General features: G+C 35.9%; 1 pseudogene; it reads right to left on the bottom strand.

Moving 5' to 3' along the window:
* Positions 1-252: 252 nt before the first annotated feature.
* On the bottom strand, positions 253-1,210 carry LOC124974469 (olfactory receptor 4S2-like; annotated as a pseudogene).
* Positions 1,211-7,330: the final 6,120 nt, after the last annotated feature.

The raw sequence follows: 7,330 nt of genomic DNA, 5'->3' as shown, positions 1-7,330 counted from the left end.
AAAATGAGAGAAGATAATGAGGCTGAGATTCTGTGCTTAGTAAGATTTCTTCAGTCATGATATTTTAAGAAAGTGTTTGATTAATAAATAAACAAACAATTACTAAGTAATGATGAATGACAGCCTAGTTTTTAACAATATGTTTTTGTGTCATTTTTTCCTCCTGAAAATTTAGTTGAGTCATAATTTTGTTTGTTGTGAACTGTGTATAAGCAAGACTGACAAAACTTAAGATTATTCTGCCTAAAATTATTACTTCCAACTATTTGCCATTAGCATTCTCGAAAACCTTCCATTCCACAATTTCCTCATGGCATTCTTTACTTCTGCATTTCTCAGAGTATAAATCATAGAATTTAGCATAGGAGTGATGATGGTGTAAAATACAGCCACCATCTTATCCTCTGAGAAGGTCACATAAGGGTGCATGTATGTGAACACACAGGGACCAAAAAAGATGATGACCACCGCAATGTGGGCACCGCAGGTGGACAGAGCTTTGCGTCTTTCTTCGGCCGACTGCTTTCTCAGAGACACCAGAATGACACTATAGGAGATGAGCAAAAATACAAAACTCCCCAGAGTGACAGTACCACTGTTGGCTGTCACAACAGCACCAATAACATAGGTGTCTGTGCAGGCAAGTTTGAGTACAGGACGGACATCACAAAAGTAGTGATCGATCTCATTGGGTCTACAGAAGGCTAGGTGGACTATCAGAGCCACTTGGATAATGGAATGCAAGAATCCACTTACCCAGGTCCCCAACAATATTTTATGCACCTCTCCCGGTCCAAGATGGTCATGTAGTGCAGGGGTTTACAGATGGCCACATAATGATCATAGGCCATTACTATGAGGATGAAGATCTCAGACCACCAAAGAAATGCAACCCAAAAACTTGCAGCATGTACCCCACAAATGAGATAGTTTTGTTCTTTGCTAGCAGGTCAACAATCATCTTGGGGGCTGTGACCAAAGAGAAGCAAATGTCCACAAATGACAAGGAGTTGAGGAAGAAATACATGGGAGTCTTCAGAAGATTTCCCATAAAGATGGTCAGTATGATGAGGAGGTTTCCCACAAAAATGACTGTGTAGAAGAAGGAGAACACCACAAAGCAGGCTGCTTCAACCTCTGGGTTCTGAAAAAGGCCCCGGAAAATGAATTCAGTTACATTGCTTATTTTTTCCATGGAATGGGTCCAATAGGTCAAATTCTTGAAAGAATTATATTACTTAAAAAAAAAAAGGAAAGAAAGACTTTCAGGATTTATTTTTAACTCAGAATAAATGAATGATCAGAGTATTTGAAAATGAAAAAAATGGGTACTGACTGCTGGTTGGCACTAAAGTGTATTTATTCTGATGCCTTTTCCTCTCTAATATCCCTTTTCCAGTTTATTCACTTTAAATGAGGAAGCAAAGTCCAGAGAAATAAATCACATCTAAATGTAATGAAAGTCACATATCTAGTTAAGAGTTTATCTTAGATATCTGAGTTTATTTTTATTTGTGGATAAAAACTCACTTAGTTCTCTTTCTATAAAAGATATAATCAACATTTGGAAGAACTCTGTGGATATAGTGTTATGTGTATATCTGATTAAGTTTCCCTTACTTGGATCATAGAAGTAAAAACATGTCCACATGGTGCTTTCTGAATACTGCCATGCCTGGTCACTACATCCTCTTAGGTTTCCCTGATATGTTGAGGTTGGGTGACTTCTGCAGGCTCTCCTTCAGATATTTCTGTGCATGAGCTTATGGTCCCTGCTGAGCTTAAGTACAGTGAATAGGTGCTGGAGTGTGTAATCGAAAGAAGAGGACTCCTACACAAAACTGACTCTGAAATAACATTGCTGTAAACTGGGTAAATCATTTACCATTAAGGAGCTTTCGTTTTCTCATTTGTGAAAACACAGACTTTTAATTTCATTTTCACCATATGGATAGTAATTTCTACCTTGACATTGAATTCCTCATGTAGGTTAAAATAAAGGTAGAAATAAAGAGAAAAGAAGAAATAAGTCTGTGGAGCTAATGAAGCCCTGTTTGATTTGAGAAGAGGAGTCTCAGGGTATTTCTGTGCTTTCAAACTCAGAGTGATGGAGGATTCCCCAGGATTTACTATGGCTTGGTATTTTAAGGTTTTGTCTATTAAGTGGAAAATGTACCAAGAACAAGAAGAAAACATACAAAGGAAATGCTGCCTTTTAATGTCTGTATCCCTCATGTATCTTTCCATTTTTTTTAAGTCTCCTTACAGAATATTTGAGTTTTCTCTGTCTGGGTGAACTCAAAATTTCAGGAAGAGATTGTTCTTTAGTGATTATTATTATAGGTTTAGGAAATGCTTGGTTTATTTAAGTGGATTTAATTTAATTTAAGTGGACCTTAGTTCCAGACTCACTAGTGGGGCCACTTAAGTTTGGGTAGAAAAGGGCACATGGAGTTACTCTGACTAAGGGGTTTGTTAGATTCTTCATGAAGTCAAGTCACAGATATAAATGATTCCTGTCATTATAGGCTGTGCCCTAAAACCCCATCTCTTCACCACCTATCTAGTTCATTGCTTCCACTGCTTTTGAACCTGATGCTCTTAGATAGCCTTTCTGCAGCACTATCTTCCCAGGGACTTTCTGCTTTGGAACAATTACAGGTTTAGTCAGAACTGTATATTAGAGTTGATAATCATTAAAGTCCACCTTCTCTTGTGCATTTCACACTAATGATAATTATAATGGTACAATATAGTAATAATAATGTAATTCAGATTTGAAATCAAGCCCATGTCCCTACATTTACAAACTTCCTCCTCTGTTGCTTTTTTGCTAAATTTAGCAAAAAGTACTATTCTCCACTGAGAAGCACTTCAGTAAAAAAGAACTCAACTCACAGACTATTTAACAACCATATATTATGTTGCTTAACTACTTTAGATGAAAATAAACCTCTACACCTGAGTTCTGCTCCTATAGTGTCCTTACAACAAAATTCTAGAAATCTTCTGTCACCTGACATCAAGACCCTCCTAAAAGGAATTCACCTTCCTCTTTCTGATTATTTACAATGGAATAGCATCACACTTTGCTTCTTATGGTACTTGTACTATCCTGACTCAGAGTTATTCCGGATGCATTTTATCATATTATCATCCTAGTGTTCTCCTCTATAACTCCTTGGAACACTGCCTTACACTTATATTACACAGTCTTGCACTAATTCCTATGTCATCAAACACTTCGTATTTGTTAGAGAACAAAGAAATCTCACCAGTTTTTTTTTTGTAGGATTTGCGTTTAGCTTTATTTTTCTGTCTCTTCCTAGTATAACTTTGGTAGTGATGTCCAAAGTGAAATAAGTGATGCTTGAGAAATAACTTTGTAAATAATCTGTACCTAAATATATCTGATTCCCTAAACATCAGACTTTGCGATTCTCTCACCTGATGAAATCTGCCATTCCATGGAAGCTTTGGCAAGGAATGCTCATTTCTCTACTCGTAAGGTATATTTGAAAGCAATGATGCAATGCCATAATGACCTTAGGGAGAGCTTTTCCTCAGACGTTCTGCATAATCAAAACCAAATCACCAACCTGACAATGAGATTTTAAGTAGAGGTTTCTTTTGAAGTTTTTTAAATTAAAAAATGTCTTTGTTTGAAAACCAATTGATTCTCACATTTAGAACCATACCTAATTTAAAACAATTCACCTAACACAAATAATTTTATGATTACATACTTTGTTCCTTTAAATAATGACCTCAGATATTCACATTTAATAGTAATTTCATAAAATAATATGGAATCTTTTCTTTCATTGAATAATATTGAATTTTTCTTCTCTTTTGAAATTTCTACTTGAAAGAAATACTGTGGATTGAATTGTGCTTTTGAAGTTCACTGCTTTTCTACTTAACTGGATATATATCAATTTCTAGAGAATGAGGTAGGTTCAGTTTCAGGTATGATATTTGCCTGAACTGAACTGTAGTGTGGACAAATATTCTTTAAGTTTTTTTTTTAAGTAAAATCTTAATTAATATTGACTTTTGACCATGAAAACTATTGATTTTCCATTTCCTATTTCTCTTATTTTATTTAACTTTATACTTGCTTCTTTGTTTTTTCTTTCCCTTTAATACCCATCTTATATTCTTCATCTTTCTCACCAAAAATAAAATAAAATCAAGGATATATTTTTGTATTCCCATTATCTGTATTTAGCTGAAGAAATGACTTCTAAAAAATAAAGAAGAGCTAAAAAAGTGTAGTTCATGAAGTCCAAGAGTTCTATGAGTCATTGAAATCCCAACAGTTCATGTAGATACTTACTCCCAATATTTCCTCTTTTGTCCATCACACCAGGGCCCAAACTGATAAAATTTGGAAAACTGTGCAATAAATACATGTTATAAATTTGGTACATTTTATTTAGAGTACTCTTTCCTATGTTCCTTTGCACTTAATTCTTGAATTTTGGGGTGAGGCATGATATGGAAGTGTTGTTCTAGCAAAGTGGCAGCTGTCAGATTCATGAGTCTCACAAACTCATGAACATATGAGAATATGCAAGTTTCCATCAGTATCTTCAAAAACTTAGGTCATTCACAAAATTACCAAGCTAATCCCCACTAAAGGACCTCGGGGAGTATCCTCTTGATTACTGTGAGGGGCATCACCAAGGTACATGAAAACAGACTCTCCCCATTCTGCAGAGAGCAAATCTGATCAACAATCTGTATAGATACATGATGACAATATCAACTACCAGTTTTGCAGTGTTATAGACATGGTAGATATTGCTTAGTATGGAGCCTTCACTGATGAAAATAATGACTCTCTTTTTCATTTAAAAGTTGAATAAATTAACTTGCCTTCAACCATTTCTTCCTTGGACACATAAAAAGAGATGGACTTACCATTGACCATGCTTGGGAAGATGCTCTTTCATCCCTCTTCTGTTGATTAATTGTTAGCTGAAGGTTAAAAAAGATAATTGTGATGCATGGGCAAACAGATGAAGGTCTGTAATATTTGGGAGAAAAAAGATAAGTTTTTCAAAATCAATTTAATTTGAGAGTTAATAATTTTTCCTACATGCACAAAAAGAACATGATTTTTATAAATAAGCAGCAGAGCTGGGCATGGTGACTTATGTCTCTAATCCCAGGAACTTTGGACGATTTCAATTTTGAGACCAACCTCAGTGATTTAGTAAGGTCTTAAGAAAATTAGCAAGACACTGTCACAAAATTTTAAAAAGGATTGGTGATGTACCTCAGTGGTGATAAAGCACCCCTGGTTCAATCTCTATATGTTAGATTGAATATATACATATATATTAAATATATATGTGTCTATGTATGCATACATATATATATGTATACATACATATATGTAAGTATATATATATAAATATATATGTATATATATAGGTATATATATATAAGTATATATATATAAGTATATATATGTACATATATAAGTATATATATAAGTATAGCTCCAACTCCTGCAGCTATAGACTTTTCTGTTCACCTTCACATACCTGAATTGGATAAACCCTCCTGGAAGTAATCTTTTCCAGATCAATATCTGAGCATCTAAGCCATAACCTACTTGATCTGCTATTACTGTACTAAAAATTAATGTACAGTTAACTTTCATTAACAAAATGTGAATGATATAATTACATTGAATTGCATTTTTTAGAAACAAACTTTGTTAAATGAAAGAGTTAAAATATACAACATATACATTTTTAACATTGCCTTATTTTTTATTGCAATTAAAACCACCAAATGGGAGTGCTTAGGGCATATTTCTACCTATGGTAGGCATCTCAGTCACAATATATGTTTAATAAATCAGGAGATAACTACAGTTTTTACACTTTGCTCTGATAACAGTATTATAATGCCCATTAAGTGTGGGATCATGAAGGGCAGAATAATTTATAGAATAACAAATTTGAGAGCACCCTGGGGATGATCTGCTCCACTACCAATGTGTATAGCTGAAGAGACATCAAGCAACCGAATGAGAGGGGCTAGGGGTCTTCAGTCTTCAATGCTTGCAACTGTGTATGACACCACATGTGGCGAGCTGCCTCACCACCATGATAAGATGGCGCTGGTTTCCTGAAGTGCTTTCTAGGTAAACAAGCCCATATTTGGTTAAGCCAACTGTTGCAAGTGGGAGCACCTATGAACATAGGCCAAGTGACAGGAGTAGATTGGCTATTGCAAGAGTATAAAAGTGTATGAATTCGGCTCAAGAGGAAGAAGAAGAAAAACCATGGTTTTATAATATTAAGGTCCTGATTAAACTGCTGAAGGAAGATTCCTGTGTCGTGCTTTCTTGCGGGCGAGGGACACGACAAGTGGTGCCGAAACCCGGGAGTCAGAACTTTCAGTGGTCAGGGGGTGCACCGGTAAGTACCACAGGTAAGTGGGGTCCACACATAGTGGGGCGCTCCTCTGTATAAAGAGAGAGAGCGGGAATCGACCTTGCATAGTCGATTAACAAAGATAAATTCAACCGACTTTGTGTAGTCGGTCAGCAAAGATAAATTCAACCGACTTTGTGTAGTCGGTCAGCAAAGATAAATTCAACCGACTTTGTGTAGTCGGTCAGCAAAGATAAATTCAACTGACTTTGTGTAGTCCGTCAGCAAAGATAAATTCAACCGACTTTGTGTAGTCGGTCAACAAAGATAAATTCAACCGACTTTGTGTAGTCGGTCAGCAAAGATAAATTCAACTGACTTTGTGTAGTCGGTCAACAAAGAAAGATATTTTGTTTTCGCTTTCATTCTGCTTGCTCTGAACGCTGCTTTCATTATGGGCAATTCTCCATCTAGTTCATTAGTACAGCCTTTAGATTTTTTGTTGCGCTCTAAAGAGCTCAAGGTTAAACGCAGTACTTTAGAAACATTCCTTGTAAGAATTGATAAAGCAGCCCCATGGTTTGCTGTCTCCGGAAGCTTGACTCCTGCCAGCTGGGATAAGTTGGAAAGAGATTTGGATTTTCTTCAGAGGCAGGGACAATTGGAGAAAGGAGTGATACCACTATGGAAATTAATAAAAGGATGTATTCTTGATGGTAGATGTCAGGAAGCTATTCATAAAGGACAGGCAGTTCTTGAACAACTACATGAGGAGAAGTCCGAGGATTCTATGAGTACTTCCAGTAAACATAGTGCAGGAGAGCAGGTTTATGAAACTATTCCAAAGAGGAGACTATACCCAGATTTAAAAGCCCTTAGAACACCAGAAGAAACAGGGGAGTCAGAATCAGACAGTGATGAGAAAGTGAAAGAAC

This window comes from Sciurus carolinensis, unplaced genomic scaffold (assembly GCF_902686445.1).
Source record: "Sciurus carolinensis unplaced genomic scaffold, mSciCar1.2, whole genome shotgun sequence".
Lineage (NCBI taxonomy): Eukaryota > Metazoa > Chordata > Mammalia > Rodentia > Sciuridae > Sciurus > Sciurus carolinensis.
The sequence above is the reverse complement of the archived record's forward strand: the minus strand, read 5'-3'. Positions and strand labels throughout refer to the sequence as shown.